This window comes from Rhinopithecus roxellana, chromosome 19, assembly GCF_007565055.1.
Source record: "Rhinopithecus roxellana isolate Shanxi Qingling chromosome 19, ASM756505v1, whole genome shotgun sequence".
Lineage (NCBI taxonomy): Eukaryota > Metazoa > Chordata > Mammalia > Primates > Cercopithecidae > Rhinopithecus > Rhinopithecus roxellana.
In genome coordinates, this window is record NC_044567.1 from 53,949,854 (window position 1) to 53,964,741 (window position 14,888).

Here is a 14,888-nt window from a genome sequence, read left to right on the forward strand (position 1 = left end):
GACCTTTCACCTCACTGGTTAAATTTTTTTCCTAGGTAGTGGGATTGCTGTCTTGATTTGTTTTCGGCTACTTTGTTTTTGGTATATAGGAATGCTACTGATTTTTGTATGTTGATTTTGTATTCTGCAACTTTACTGAATTCACTTAATTTAATTTAAATCTAAGACATTTTGGTGGGATTCTTAGGTTTTTCTATAGATAGGATTATGTCATCTGCAAAGGACAATTTGACTTCCTTCTTTTTGGCTTGGATGTTGTCTATTTTTTCTCTTGTCTAATTGCTCTTGATAGGATTCCAATTAGCATATTTAATAAGATTGGCAAGAGTATATATCCTTTTCTTATTCTAGTTCTTAGAGAAAAAGCTTTCAGCTTTTCTCCATTCAACATGATGTTAGCTGTGGATTTGCCACATTTGGTCTTTATTGTGTTTAGATACATTTTTCTTCTATACCTAATTTATTGAGAATTTTTTTCATAAAGTGGTCTTGAATTTTAGCAAATGCTTTTTCTGTGTCTATTGAGATGATCATATGGGTTTTGTCCTTCATTCTGTTAATGTGATGTATCTCAAATGTTGATTTCCATATGTTGAGCCATCTTTGCATGCTTGAGATAAATCCACTTGATCGTAGTGCATAATCTTTTTGACGTGCTGTTGGATTTTGTTTGCTCGTATTTTGTGAAGAATTTTTGCATCTATGTTCATCAGGGATATTGGCGTGTAGTTTTCTATTTTTGTTTTGTTGTCTTGTTTTGGCATCAGGGTAATGCTATCCTTGTAGAATGTTTTTGGAAGAGTTTCTTCCTCTTCAGTTTTTTGAAACAGCTTGAAAAGAAATGGTATTGGGTTTTTTTTTTTCTCTAAAGTTTTGAACAATTCAGCAGTGAAACCATTTGATCCTGGACTTTTTTGTTGTTGTTGGAAGACGTTTACTTACAGATTCAATCTTATTACTCATTATTGGTCTGTTCAGGTTTGTTTTTTTCTTCTGGGTTCAATCTTTTTTTATTATTTTTTGTCTATTTTTTATTTATTTTTATTTTTTTAAGATGGAGTCTCACTCTATTGTCCAGGCTGGAGTGCGGTGGTGGGATCTCAGCTCACTGCAACCTCTGCCTCCTGGGTTCCTGCCATTCTCCTGCTTCAGCCTCCCAGCCCGAGTAGCTGGGACTACAGGCGCCCGCCACCATGTCCAGCTAATTTTTTGTATTTTTAGTAGAGATGGGGTTTCACGGTGTTAGCCAGGATGGTCTCGATCTGCTGACCTCGTGATCTGCCCACCTGGGCCCCCCACAGTGCTGGGATTGCAGGCGTGAGCCACCGCACCCGGCCTCTTCTTGGTTCAATCTTTATAGGCTGTTTGTTTTCAGGAATTTATCTATTTCCTCTAGGTTTTCTAATTTGTTGGTGTATGGTTGTTCATAATATTTTCTAATGATCCTTTGTATTTCTGTGGTATCACTTATAATGTCTCCTTTTTCATTTCTGATTTTATTTATTTGGGTTTTCTCTCTTCTTAATTAGTTTAGCTAATGGTTTGCCAATTTTGTTAAACTTTTCCTAAAAGTCAACTTTTCATTTTATTAATATTTTGCATTTTTAGTCTCAATTTTATTTATTTCTGCTTTGATCTTTATTATTATTTCTTTCCTTGTACTACTTTTGGGTTTGATTTGTTCTCACTTTTCTAGTTCCTCGAGGTGTATTGCTAGTTTGCTTATTTGAAATCTTTCTTTTTTTTGATGTAGGAGTTTGTTAACTATAAATTTCCCTCTTAATACTGCTTTTGCTGTATTCTATAGGTTTTGGAATGTCGTGTTTCTATTTTTATTTTAAGTTCCAGGGCAAATGTGCAGGATGTACAGGTTTGTTACATAGGTTGATGTGTACCATGGTGATTTGCTGCACCTATCAACCCATCACCTAGGTATTAAGCCCAGCATACATTAAGCTATTTTTCCTGATGCTCTCCCTCCTACTGCCCCCGACCCCAACAGGCTCCAGTTATATCCCTCTCTGTATCTATGTGTTCACATTGTTCAGCTCTCACTTATAAGTGAGAACATTTGGCGTTTGGTTTTCTATTCCTGCATTAGTTTGCTGAGGATAATAGCTTCTGGCCCCATCCATGTCCCTGCAAAGGACATGATCACCAGTGGCTCACGCCTGTAATCCCAGCACTTTGGGAGGCCAAAGTGGGCAGATCACCTGAGGTCAGGAGTTCGAGACCAGCCTGGGCAACATGGTGAAACCCCCATCTCTACAAAACTACAAAAATTAGCCAGGCATGATGGCGGGTGCCTGTAATCCCAGCTACTGGGGAGGCTGAGGTGGGAGAATCACTTGAACCCAGGAGGTGGAGGTTGCAGTGAGCTGAGATCGTGCTATTGTACTGCAGCCTGGGTGACAGAGTGAGACTCTGTCTTGAAAAAAAAAAAAATCTCATTCCTTTTTATGGCTGCATAGTATTCCGTGGTGTATATGTATCATATTTTTTTAATCCAGTCTGTCATTGATGGGCATTTGGGTTGATTCCTTGTCTTTGCTATTGTGAATAGTGTTGCAGTGGACATATGTGTGCCTACACCTTTATAACAGAATGATTTATATTCTTTTGGGTATATACCCAGTAGTGGGATTGCTGAGACAAATGGTATTTCTGGTTCTAGGTCTTTGAGGAATTGCCACACTGTCTTCCACAATGATTGAACTAATTTACATTCCCACCAACAGTGTAAAAGTGTTCCTATTTCTCTGCAGCTTCGCCAGCATCATTGTTTCTTGACTTTTTAATAATCACCATTGTGACTGACATAGGATAGTATCTTATTGTGGTTTTGATTTGTGTTTCTGTAATGATCGGTGATGTTGAGTTTTTTTTTCGTATGTTTGCTGGCTGCATGTGTGGAGATTGAGGACAATAACCCTGCACTGCCCAAGGCAACAGCAATGGTCTTCTCCGAGGCAGTTGCCAGGCAATGTTTATTCCCCTCAGGACCCACTCTCAACACCCCTGTTTGCTTCTAGACCTATAACTAGACTAAAGTCCTAGTAGGCTCCCAGATGTGAGGTTCAGAATGTGACCCGTGAAGAAGTGTGCTATACTCTAAAAGAACTGCTTGAGTTTTCTAATTTAAATGAGCAGAAATCTAAAGAACAGGCATGGGAATGGATATTAAACATATAGGATAATGGTGAAAGTTGCATAAAGTTGTTATCTGGCTGAATTTATTGCTTTGGGCCCCCTAAGCAGGAATTCTGCATTTATTGTAGCTTGGGGAGTTAAAAAGGTTCTACTAGCTTATTTGCTTGGTTAGCTGAAATATGGATTAGAAGATAGCCCACTGTGAGTGAGCTGCAAATGCCTGATCTCCCTTGGTTTAATGTAGAGGAAGGAATCCAAAGGCTTAGGGAGATTGGGATGCTGGAGTGGATTAGTCATTTTAGACCCACTCATCCCAGCTGGGAGGGTCCAGAAGAGACACCCTTTATCAATACTTTGTGAAATAGATTTGTGAGGGCAGCACCTGCATCCGTGAAGAGCTCTGTGATTGCTCCTCTCTGTATGTCAGATCTTACAGTGGGAACTGCAGTCACTCAACTATAAAATTTAAATGCAATGGGAATAATTGGGTCCTGAGGTGGCAGGGGCCAAGTGGCAGCACTCAACCATCAAAGACAAGGTGGCTGTAGCCACCATAATGGCCACCATAATGGACAGCAGAGGCAAAGCAGAAATCAGAATAGTCTGACTTAGGTAGAGCTCTGGCTTTCGCTAATTAATCATGGTGTTCCTAGAAGTGAAATTGACAGGAAGCCTACTGCATTCTTACTTGATTTATATAAGCAAAAAACTTCCAGGTCCAGTGGACAAAATACTAATTTGATATATAAAAACAGAGAATCATGGCCCCTCAACCAATATCCAGACTTGAGCCAGTTTACAGACCCAGAACCCTTTGAATGAAGGGGAGGTGGGGTCCCCTTGAGGAAGGACTCCACTAGACTACTGACAACTTATGCTGTTAATCTTTCTCCCATTCTTCCCCAAGGAGACCTCTATCCTTTTACCAGGGTAACTGTGCACTGGGGAGAGGGGAATAATCAGATCTTTCAGGGACTATTAGACCCTGGTTCTGAGCTGACATTGATTCCAGGGACCCAAAACGTCATTGTGGTGCTCCAGTTAAAGTAGGGGCTTATGGAGGTCAGGTAATTAACGGAGTTTTAGCTCAGGTCCAACTTACAGTGGGTCCCCGTCCTCATCCTGTGGTCATTTCCCCAGTGCCAGAATGCATAATTGGCATAGACATACGTAGCAGTTGTCAGGATCCTCACATTGGCTCCTTGACTGATAGGGTGAGGGCTATTATGGTGGGAAAGGCCAAATGGAAGCCATTAGAGCTGCCTCTACCTAGAAAAGTAGTAAATACAAAACAATATCACATCCCTGAAGGGATTGCGGAGATTAGTGCAATGATCAAGGATTTGAAGAATGCAGGAATGGTGATTCCCACCGCTTCCCCATTCAGCTCTCCTATTTGGCCTTGCAGAAGACAGATGGATCTTGGAGAATGACAGTAGATTATCATAAGCTTAACCAAGTGGGGACTCCAGTTGCAGCTGTTGTACCAGATATGGTTTCATTGCTTGAGCAAATTAACATACCTGGTATGTAGTCATTGATTTGGCAAATGCTTTTTTTCCCATTCCTGTCCATAAAGCCCACCAGAAGCAATTTGTCTTCACTTGGCAAGGTCAGCAATATACCTTTACTGTCCTACCTCAGGGGTATGTCAACCCTCCAGCTTTGCATCATAATCTTGTTTGGAGAGATCTCGATTACTTTTCCCTTCCACAAGGTATCACAATGGTCCATTACATTGATGACATTATGCTGATTTGATTGGATCCAGTGAGCAAGAAGTTGCAAACACACTGGACTTGTTGGTGAGTGAGTTGTTGGGAAATAAATCTGATTAACATTCAGGGACCTTCTACCTCTGTAAAATTTCTAGGGGTCCAGTGGTGTGGGGCCTGTCGAGATATTATTTCTAAGGTGAAGGATAAGTTGCTGCATTTTGTCCCTCCTACAACCAAGAAAGAGGCACAATGTCTAGTGGGCCTATTTGGATTTTGGAGGCAACACATTTCTCATTTGGGTGTGTTACTCTGACCCATTTATTGAGTGACCTGAAAGGCTGCCAGTTTTAAGTGTGGTCCACAACAGGAGAAGGCTCTGCAACAGGTCCAGGCTGCTGTCCAGGCTGCTCTGCCACTTGGGCCATATGACCCAGCAGATCCAATGAGGTGTCAGTGGCAGATAGGGATACTGTTTGGAGCCTTCGGCAGGCGCCTGTAGGTGAATCACAGTGGAGGCCTCTAGGATTTTGGAGCAATGCCCTGCTATCTTCTACAGATAACTACTCTCCTTTTGAAAAATAGCCCTTGGCCTGTTACTGGGCTTTGATAGAAACTAAACGTTTGACTATGGATCATCACGTCACCATGTGACCTGAGCTGCTTATCATGAACTGGGTGCTTTCTGACCCATCCAGCCATAACATGGGGCATGCAGAGCAACATTCCATCATCAAATGGAAGTGGTATATACGTGATAGGGCTCAAGCAGGTCCTGAAGGCACAAGTAAGTTACATGAGGAAGTGGCTCAAATGCCTACAGTCCCCACTCCTGCCATCTGCCTTCTCTGCCCAAGACTGCACCAATAGCCTCATGGGGAATTTTCTGTGATCAGTTGACAGAGGAAGAGAAGACAAGGGCCTGGTTTACAGATGGTTCTGTGCAATATGCAGGCACCACCCAAAAGTGGACAACTGCAGCACTGTAGCTCCTTTCTGGGACATCCCTGAAGAACAGTGGTGAAGGGAAATCTTCCCAGTGGGCAGAACTTTGAGCAGTACATCTTGTTGTGCATTTTGCTTAGAAGGAGAAATGGCCAGATGTGCAATTATATACTGATTCATGGGCTGTAGCTAATGGTTTGACTGGATGGTCAGGGACTTGGAAGAAACATGATTGGAAAATTGGTGACAAAGAAATTTGGGGAAGAGGTATGTGGATGGACCTCTCTGAGTGGTCAAAAGCTGTAAAGATATTTATATCTCATGTGAGTGCTTACCCAATGGTGACCTCAGCAGAGGAGGATTTTAATAATCAAGTGAATAGGATGACTCATTCTGTGGACATTACTCAGCCTTTTTCCCCAGCCACCCCTGTCATCTCCCAATGGGCCCATGAACAAAGTGGCCATGGTGGCAGGGATGGAGGTTAAACATGGGCTCGGCAACATGGACTTCACTCACCAAGGCTGACCTGGCTACGGCCACTGCTGAGTGCCTAGTTTGCCACCAGCAGAGACCAACACTGAACCCTTGATATGGAACCATTCCTTGGGGTGATCAGCCAGCTAGTTGGTGGCAAGTTAATTATATTGGACCTCTTCCATTATGGAAAGGGCAGCAGTTTGTCCTCACCAGAATAGACACTTATTTCAGATATGGGTTTGACTATCTTGCACACAATGCTTTTGCCAAGACTGCCATTCTTGGACTCACAGAATGCTTTGTCTACCATCATGGTATTCCACATAGCATTGCTTCTGACCAAGGCACTCACTTTTCAGCTGAAGAAGTGTGGCATTGGACTTGTGCTAATGGGATTCACTGGTCTTACCATGTTTCCTATCATCTTGAAGCAGCTGGATTGATAGAATGGTGGAATGGCCTTTTGATGTCACAGTTACAATGCCAACTGAGTGACAGGGGATTACAACGGAAAGGACATCAATGTCCAGACCCTATTCAAGAAGAAATCTCTAGGAAAACTCAAAGATAACAGGGGAAATAAATACAAAGACATCTGAGGAAATTTAACTTCTGATGGCTCCAGCTACAGCAAACAGTAAACACAGTCTGACTCCTAACCAGATAAGCACAATATCTCACACTGAAGGGCTGTTTACCTTGGTCCTTTTTACCCCACGCATCATGTTCAGCACTTAACAAAAAATTATAAGGCATTCTAAAAGAGAAAATACGTAGTCTGAAGAGACAAAACAAGCACCATGATCAGTCTCAGATATGGCAGAGATTTTGAGAATTATTAGACTTGGAATTTAAAATGACTATGATTAATAAGCTAAGGGCTCTAATGGGAAAAAGTGGACAACATGGAGGAATAGATGAGTACTGTACAAAGAGAGATAAAAACTGTAAGAGATAACCAAAATAAAATGTTAGAAATAGAAAACACTAACAGAAATAAAGAATGCCTTAGATGGACTCATCAGTAGATGGGACAAAGAAACTATAACCTTGAAGATATGAAAATAGAAACTTCCCAAACTGAAAGGCAAAGAGAAAATGGAATTAAAAAACTGGAACAGAATATTTGAGAACCTTGGGGGCAATTACAAAAGGTGTAATGTGTGTGGCAATACCAAAAGGAGAAGAAAGAGAGAAAGGTCAATAGAAGAAATAGTTGAAGTAATAATAACTGAGAATTTTCTAAAATTGATGACAGACACCAAACCAAACATCTTGGAAGCTCAGAGAACACCAAATAAGATAAACAGCAAATAATCTACATATAAGAATAATATATTCAACTTGCAGAAAATGGAATACCAAGGGAGAATCTTGAACGAATCCTGGGATGGGGAACTCAACTTACTTATAAAGGAAAAATGATAAGAACAACATTAGTTTTCTTACAAGAACCATGCAAGGAAGATAAGAGTGGAATAAAATATTTCAAGTATTGAAAAAAAAACCAAGCTAAAATTCTGTCTCCTATAATTTGAAAGAGAAAGAGAAACAGACAACAGACTTTCTCAGACAAACAAAAATTGAAGTAATTTGTTGCCAGTAGACTCGCCTTGCAAGAAATGTTAAAAGATGTTCTTCAGAGAGCAGGAAAATGGTATAGTTCAGAAACTTGGATTTACATAAGGAAAGAAAGAGTATTTGAGAAAGAATAAATGAAGGTAAAATAAAAATGTTTTTATTTTTATTATACTTAATGGATCTAATCGATACCAATTCATTCAAAATAATAGTAGCAACAATATAGTGGTGGTGATACCAATTCCAGATTGCCAAGATTGGTGTGAGCATGGCCAGTGACACAAGGAGGAAATCTTCTGTTGGGCTTCTGAGTATGTTGAAGTCAAAATAAAAATGTAGAGATGAATATCTAAATTTAACATTTTATTTGAAAACTAAAAATTGCAATTTGGGGCAAAAATAAAGAGTAGGTGGTCTCTAGTATGCCCGAAGAGTGAAGAGAAGAGTGGAGGTTTTTTACAAAGGAGAGATGTTATATATTGTTTTGGAAGACAGTTCATTGGCGCTAGTAAGTTTTTGGGAGCTAGCAAGCTCTGATTGGTGGGTAATAGCAGTAGGTAAAACTAACCTTAGAGTCACAGCAGGTTGTTTCAGTAGCTATTAGATAAAACCGGTTTCAGGTTACAATGGGCAGTTTCAAGCAGCTGGGCTTGTGGAAAATTTAATTCTTGGACAAGGTGCTGTGTGCCCTTCCTGTTCCTGGACAAGTGAGAGTCAGGCTGCTTATTCTCGTGGCCCAACAATGAGATGTAGATGAGCTGGGAAAGAAGAGAGTTTTTATTTCTGTGGCCAGTTACAGGGAGAAGGCCTGGAAATTATCACCAGACCAACTCAAAATTACAAAGTTTTACAGAGCTCTATATCGTCTAAGCTGTCTACATGTAAGTGTCCATTCATCTAAAGACATACGTGATTAATTTCTTCTAATCTACAACTGAGATCTGAGTCCTGAAGACCTTCCTCTGGAGTCTCAGTAAATGTACTTAATCTAAATGGGTCCAGGTGCTGGGGTGATTACCCTTATCTTGTTTCCTGCTAAATCATGGCGGTTTGGGGAGTTCCTTCAGACCCCCAATAAACTTGTTTGTGGAGGTCTGGGGGGGTTCTTTGGACTCCCAATAAACCTCGTTTATTCCTAAACAGGTCCTGTTAAGAATTTCTTCGTTATCTTGTCATGCTTCAAGTCCCAGGAAAGGCCTGGGAAAAACTCTTTGGAGGCTTCTGTTACATTTCAGCCTTTGTATAAGAGCACTGGCTTTATCAGCTTAATATTTAACGTGACCACTCTGTTAGTGCTGAGACAGTTGTTACAGAGACCTGCGTTAGTGAGACCTGGCCTGCCATCCTAGAGCTTTCCCACCCCAAGTCCCTTGACCCCGATTTAGCCGGGTATGACAAGGATGACCTAATTTGTATGTCAAATCAACTTTTCACAACCAATAAAAAGTAAAACATGAGAGGAAGCATACCTCTTCTTCGCTGGTCTTTGAAACGTCTGCATGTGATTCCTGGAGCTGCTAGAGCCATAAAGAAGGTATCACTGAAGCACCGGGGAATCGGCAGAATTGCTTGCCTGCTGTGTGAGGATATGTCCCCACACATCTGGTGTCAGAAGTGTTGTTGAGTGGTGTATGAGAGTGGGAAAAACACTTGGGGTTATTTCCCTTTATCTTCAGACTATTGTAAACTCCTGAGACTTTAGAAGCTGTTTTAATGCAATATAACCTAGTTTATCTTGCCTGACATGGAGAGAAAAAATCATATGCATTCAAAGTGAAACAGAAAATCAAGAAGCATTATGAGAAAAGACAAACAGATTTGATTACATAAAAATGCAGTACATTTATTTGGCAAAAAACATCAAATTGAAAGACAAATGGCAAGTTGGAGAAAATGCAAGTGACGTGACAAAAGGCTGATATCAGTAATATATTAACATTTCCTAACACTTGTTAATGAACAAATAATCCAATGGAAAAGAAGGCAAAGATGTCAAAATTCAGATAAAAAATTCACCAAAGATTGCCAAGTAGACACAACCAGGTAGAACAGCTGCCACGGAGGGATGGAGATGACTGGAGTACTCCTAACAGATCTCCAGAGTGGATGGAGGGAAGACACAGAAGCTAGGCTGAAGGGGAAGAAAGCTGGGAACCCTGTAAGGGGCTACTGTGTACCTGGACTCATTCTTGGCCCCCAGTGGCTCCAGGGGAACAGGTGAGTGGTACCAGCAAGGAGCAACTTGCTCTTGACATGGGCCTCTGGAACCCCAGCAGGAGGAGACCCTGTGACCACCATGGAACTTAAGCTGGCAGGGAGAGCTGCTTGGAGAAGTAGTAGGGGCAGCAAGCCAGCTGATGTGAAGCCTAGAGAGTTTGGTGCGGGAGTGTCTGTAGTAGAGTATGGCCGGGGATGGCCATCCCCCAAGGCTCGACTTGCTCTCATGGGGGACTTTCACCCTAGGAGAACTGTTGATCCTGAACTCTGCAGGGTAGGGTGGTCTTGCCCATTAGATGGGGCAGGTACAACCTGAGCACCCTTTGGTCTGCTGGCCTCTCCTGGGGCCCCAGTCTGGCCATGCCTGCTTGCAGGGCAGGCTCCAGTGACCTGGGGACCTATATCATAACTTCTGCACTGGAGGACTCTGCCTGACCAGTGGGGCAGCCTGCACAGCCACACATCAGCCTGCATGTTCCCTCTCCACAATGTAGCTTCCCTCGGGCTCATGGCAGCTCTACATATTGCTTTGCTGGTGTGTGTCTGTGCAGGTGGGTTTTGCTTTCTTTGCCTGTCAGCACACTAGTGTGTGTGCACCTCACACTGCCAATGCTGTGGCGGGAGTGCAGTCCATCCCCCTTCCCCTTGCCATCTGCCATTGCAGACAGAACCTTATCAGGCACAGAACCAGCCACCTCTGCCCTTGCTGGCACCGTGCCCTTGCGCTAGCACTGCCATGGGAGTGAAACTAGGTGCAGAGACAGTAGATCCTCCCCTGCCCTGAGCAACCACTTCTACTTGTGGGGCACAGAGACCTGCACCTGGCAGTACCCCACCCTGAGGCCAATACCAACACCAGCACGACCACACACACAGTTGCCAGCAGGGCTCCCTCCCCACCCCTCAGCTGCATTGCCTCTGCCCCTGTGGTGAACCCCCATGGGGGGGCAGGCACCCCAGCATCCACTAACACCCTGTCATAGCTAACAAGCATGCACCTCACCATGCTGTCACTACCGCTGCTGCTGGCACGTGAGAAAGAAGATGGATCCTGCTGTCACCGCACTAAAAAATGCTTTAGATCACACCATCCATTGAAGTGTAGTGACCAGAGATCTGGGAACACCTTGGTCCACCCCGTGCAGTAGATTCCTAACCTCAATACCCAGAGAACAAAGTCAGGCTCATTACAAGTCCTCCAGAGTTAGAGCATGCAGTTCAGGAGTTAGGAGTGAGCCCTGGCCCCCTAAAATCTTCCAGAAACAAAGCCAGTTGGCTGAATCCACCTTATCCCACAATCCAACCCTCAAGGTCATCAAATAAGAATAAAGGAAAAAAAAAAAAAAAGCCCACCCAAAGGTCAGCAACCTCAAAGACTGAACATGGATAAGCCCACAAAGATGAGAAAGAACAAGTGCAAGAACCCTGACAACTCAAAAAGCCAGAGCGTCTTCTTTCCTCTAAAAGACCACACCATCTCTCCAGCAAGGGTTCTGAACCAGGCTGAAATGACAGAAATAGAATTCAGAATGTAGATAGGAATAAAGATCACTGAGCTACAGGATTACATTGAAATCCAATCCAAAGAAGCTAAGAATCATGATAAAACAATGCAGGAGCCGAAAGACAAAATAGCCAGTATAGAAAAGAATGTAACCAACCTGATAGAGCTGAAAAACACACTACAAGAATTTCATAGTGGAATCACAAGTATTAATATCAGAATAGACCTAGCAGACAAAAGAATCTCAGAGCTTCAAGACTGACTTTCTGAAATAAGACAACCAGACAAGAATAGAGAAAAAAGAATGAAAAGGAACAAGCAAAACCCCTGAGAAACATGAGATTATGTAAAGAGACCAAATCTGTGACCATGGGTATCCCTGAAGGAGACAAGGAGAATGGAACCAACTTGGAAAACATATTTCAGGATATTATGCACGAGAACTTCCCCAACTTAGCTAGAGAGGCCAACATTAAAATTCAGGAAATGCAGAGAACCCCAGTAAGATACGTCACAAGAAGACCATTCCCAGGACACAGAATCATCAGATTCTCCAAGGTGGAAATAAAAGAAAAAATGTTGAAGACAGCTGGAGAGAAAGGTCAGTTCACCTACAAAGGGAAGCCCATCAGACTGACAGCAGACCTCTCAGCAGAAATCCTACAAACAAGAAAAGATTGGGAGCCAATATTCAACATTCTTAAAAGAAATTCCAACCCAGAATTTCGTATCTGGGCAAACTAAGCTTCATAAGCAAAGGAAAATTAAGATCATTTTCAGACAAGCAAATGCTAAGGGAATTCATCACCACCAGGCCTGCCTTGCAAGAGCTCCTGAAGAAAGCACTAAATATGGAAAGGAAAAATCATTACCAGCCACTACAAAAACAAACTGAAATACACAGACCAGTAACACTACTATAAAGCAATCACACAAACAAGTCTGCAAATTAATCAGCCAACATTATGATGACAGAACCAAATCCGTACATATCAATACTAACTTTGAATGTAAATGGGCTAAATGCCCCAACTAAAAGGCACAGAGTGGCAAACTAGATAAAGAACCAAGACCCATGGGTATGCTACCTTCAAGAGACCGATCTGACATGCAATAACACCCATAGGCTCAAAAGAAACAGATGGAGAAAAATCAACCAAGGAAATGGAAAACAGAAAAAAGCAGAGGTTGCAATCCTAGTTTTAGACAAAACAGACTTTAAATCAACAAAGATTAAGAAAGACAAAGAAGGACATTACATAATGGTAAAGGGTTCAATTCAACAAAAGGACCTAACAATTCTAAATATATATGCAACCAACACAGGAGCACCTCAATTCTGAAAACAGTTCTTAGTTACCTTCAAAGAGATGTGGACTCCCACACAATAATAGTGGGAGACTTTAACACCCCACTGACAATATTAGACAGATCATCGAGACAGAAAATTAGCAAAGATATTCAGGACCTGAACTCAGTACTGGATCAAACAAACCTGATAGATATCTGCAGAACTCTCCACTGAAATAACAGTAGAATACACATTCTTCTCACTGCCACATGACACATACTGTAAAATTGTTCACATAATCAGAAATAAAATATTCCTCAGCAAATGCAAAAGAACTTGAAATCATAACAAACAATCTCTCAGACCATGGCACAATCAAATTAGAAATCAAGACAAGGAAATTCACTGAAAACTATACAATTACATGGAAATGGAATAACGTACTCCTGAATGACTTTTGAGTAAATAATGAAATTAAGGCAAAAATCGTGAAGTTCTTTGAAGTGAATGAGAACAAAGATACAACACATCAGAATCTCTGGAATACTGCTAAGGCAGTGCTAAGAGGGAAATTTATAGCAGTAAATGCCCATATCAAGGAGTTAGAAAAATCTCATTTGAACAACCTAATATTACAACTGAAAGAACGAGAGAAGCAAGAACACATCTGGCTGGGCGCAGTGACTCATGCCTGTAATCCCAGCACTTTGGGAGGCCGAGGCAGGTGGATCATGAGGTCAGGAGATCGAGACCATCCTGGCTAACATGGTGAAACCCCGTCTCTACTAAAAATACAGAAAATTAGCTGGGCATGGTGGCAGGTGCCTGTAGTCCTAGCTACTTGGGAGGCTGAGGCAGGAGAACAGCGTGAACCTGGGAGGCAGAGCTTGCAGTGAGCCGAGATGCACCACTGCACTCCGGTCTTGCTCTGTCTCAAGAAAAGAACACATCAACCCCAAAGCTAACAGAAGACAAGAAATAACCAAAACCAGAGCTGAACTGAAGGAGATTCAAACACACACACACACACACACACACACACACACACACACACACACACAATTAAAAAAATCAGTTAATCCAGGAGCTGGATTTTGAAAAAAGTTAATAAAGACTGCTTGCTAGACAAAGAAGAAAAGAGAGGAGATCCAAAAGAACACAATCAGAAACAACAAGGGGGATATTGCCATTGACCCCACAGAAATACAAACAACTATCAGAGAATATTTTGAACACCTCTATGCACATAAATGAGAAGATCTAGAAGAAATGAATAAATTCCTGAAACATATACACCCTCCCAAGACTGAATCAGGAAGAAATTGAATCCCTGAACAGACCAACGACAAGCTCTGAAATTAAGTGAGTAATAAATAGGCTCCTAACCAAAAAAAGCCCAGGACCAGATGAATTCACAGCTGAATTCTCTACATTCTCAGGTGTACAAAGAAGAGCTGGTATCACTCCTGCTAAAACTATTCCAAAAAATTGAGGAAGAGGGACTCCTCCCTAACTCATTATATGAGGCCAACATCATCCTCATACCAAAACCTGGCAGAGACACAACAAAAAAAGAAAAAGTCAGGCCAATAACCTTGAACACCAATGCAAAAATCCTCAACAAAACACTGGCAAATCAAATCCAGAAGCACATCAAAAAGCTTATCCAGTATGATCAAGTAGACTTTATCCCTGGAATGCAAGGTTGGTTCAGCATACTCAAATCCATGAATGTGATTCATCTCATAAACAGAACTGAAGACAAAAACTGCATGATTATCTCAATAGATGCAGAAAAAGCTTTGGATAAAATTCAACATTCCTTCATGTTAAAAACTCTCAATAAACTAGGTATTGAAGGAACATACCTTAAAATAATAAGAGCCATCTATGACAGACCCACAGCCAACATCATATTGAATAGTCAAAAGCTGAAAGCATTTGTCTTGAAAACTGACACAAGACAAGGATGCCATCTCTCACCACGCCTATTCAACATACTATT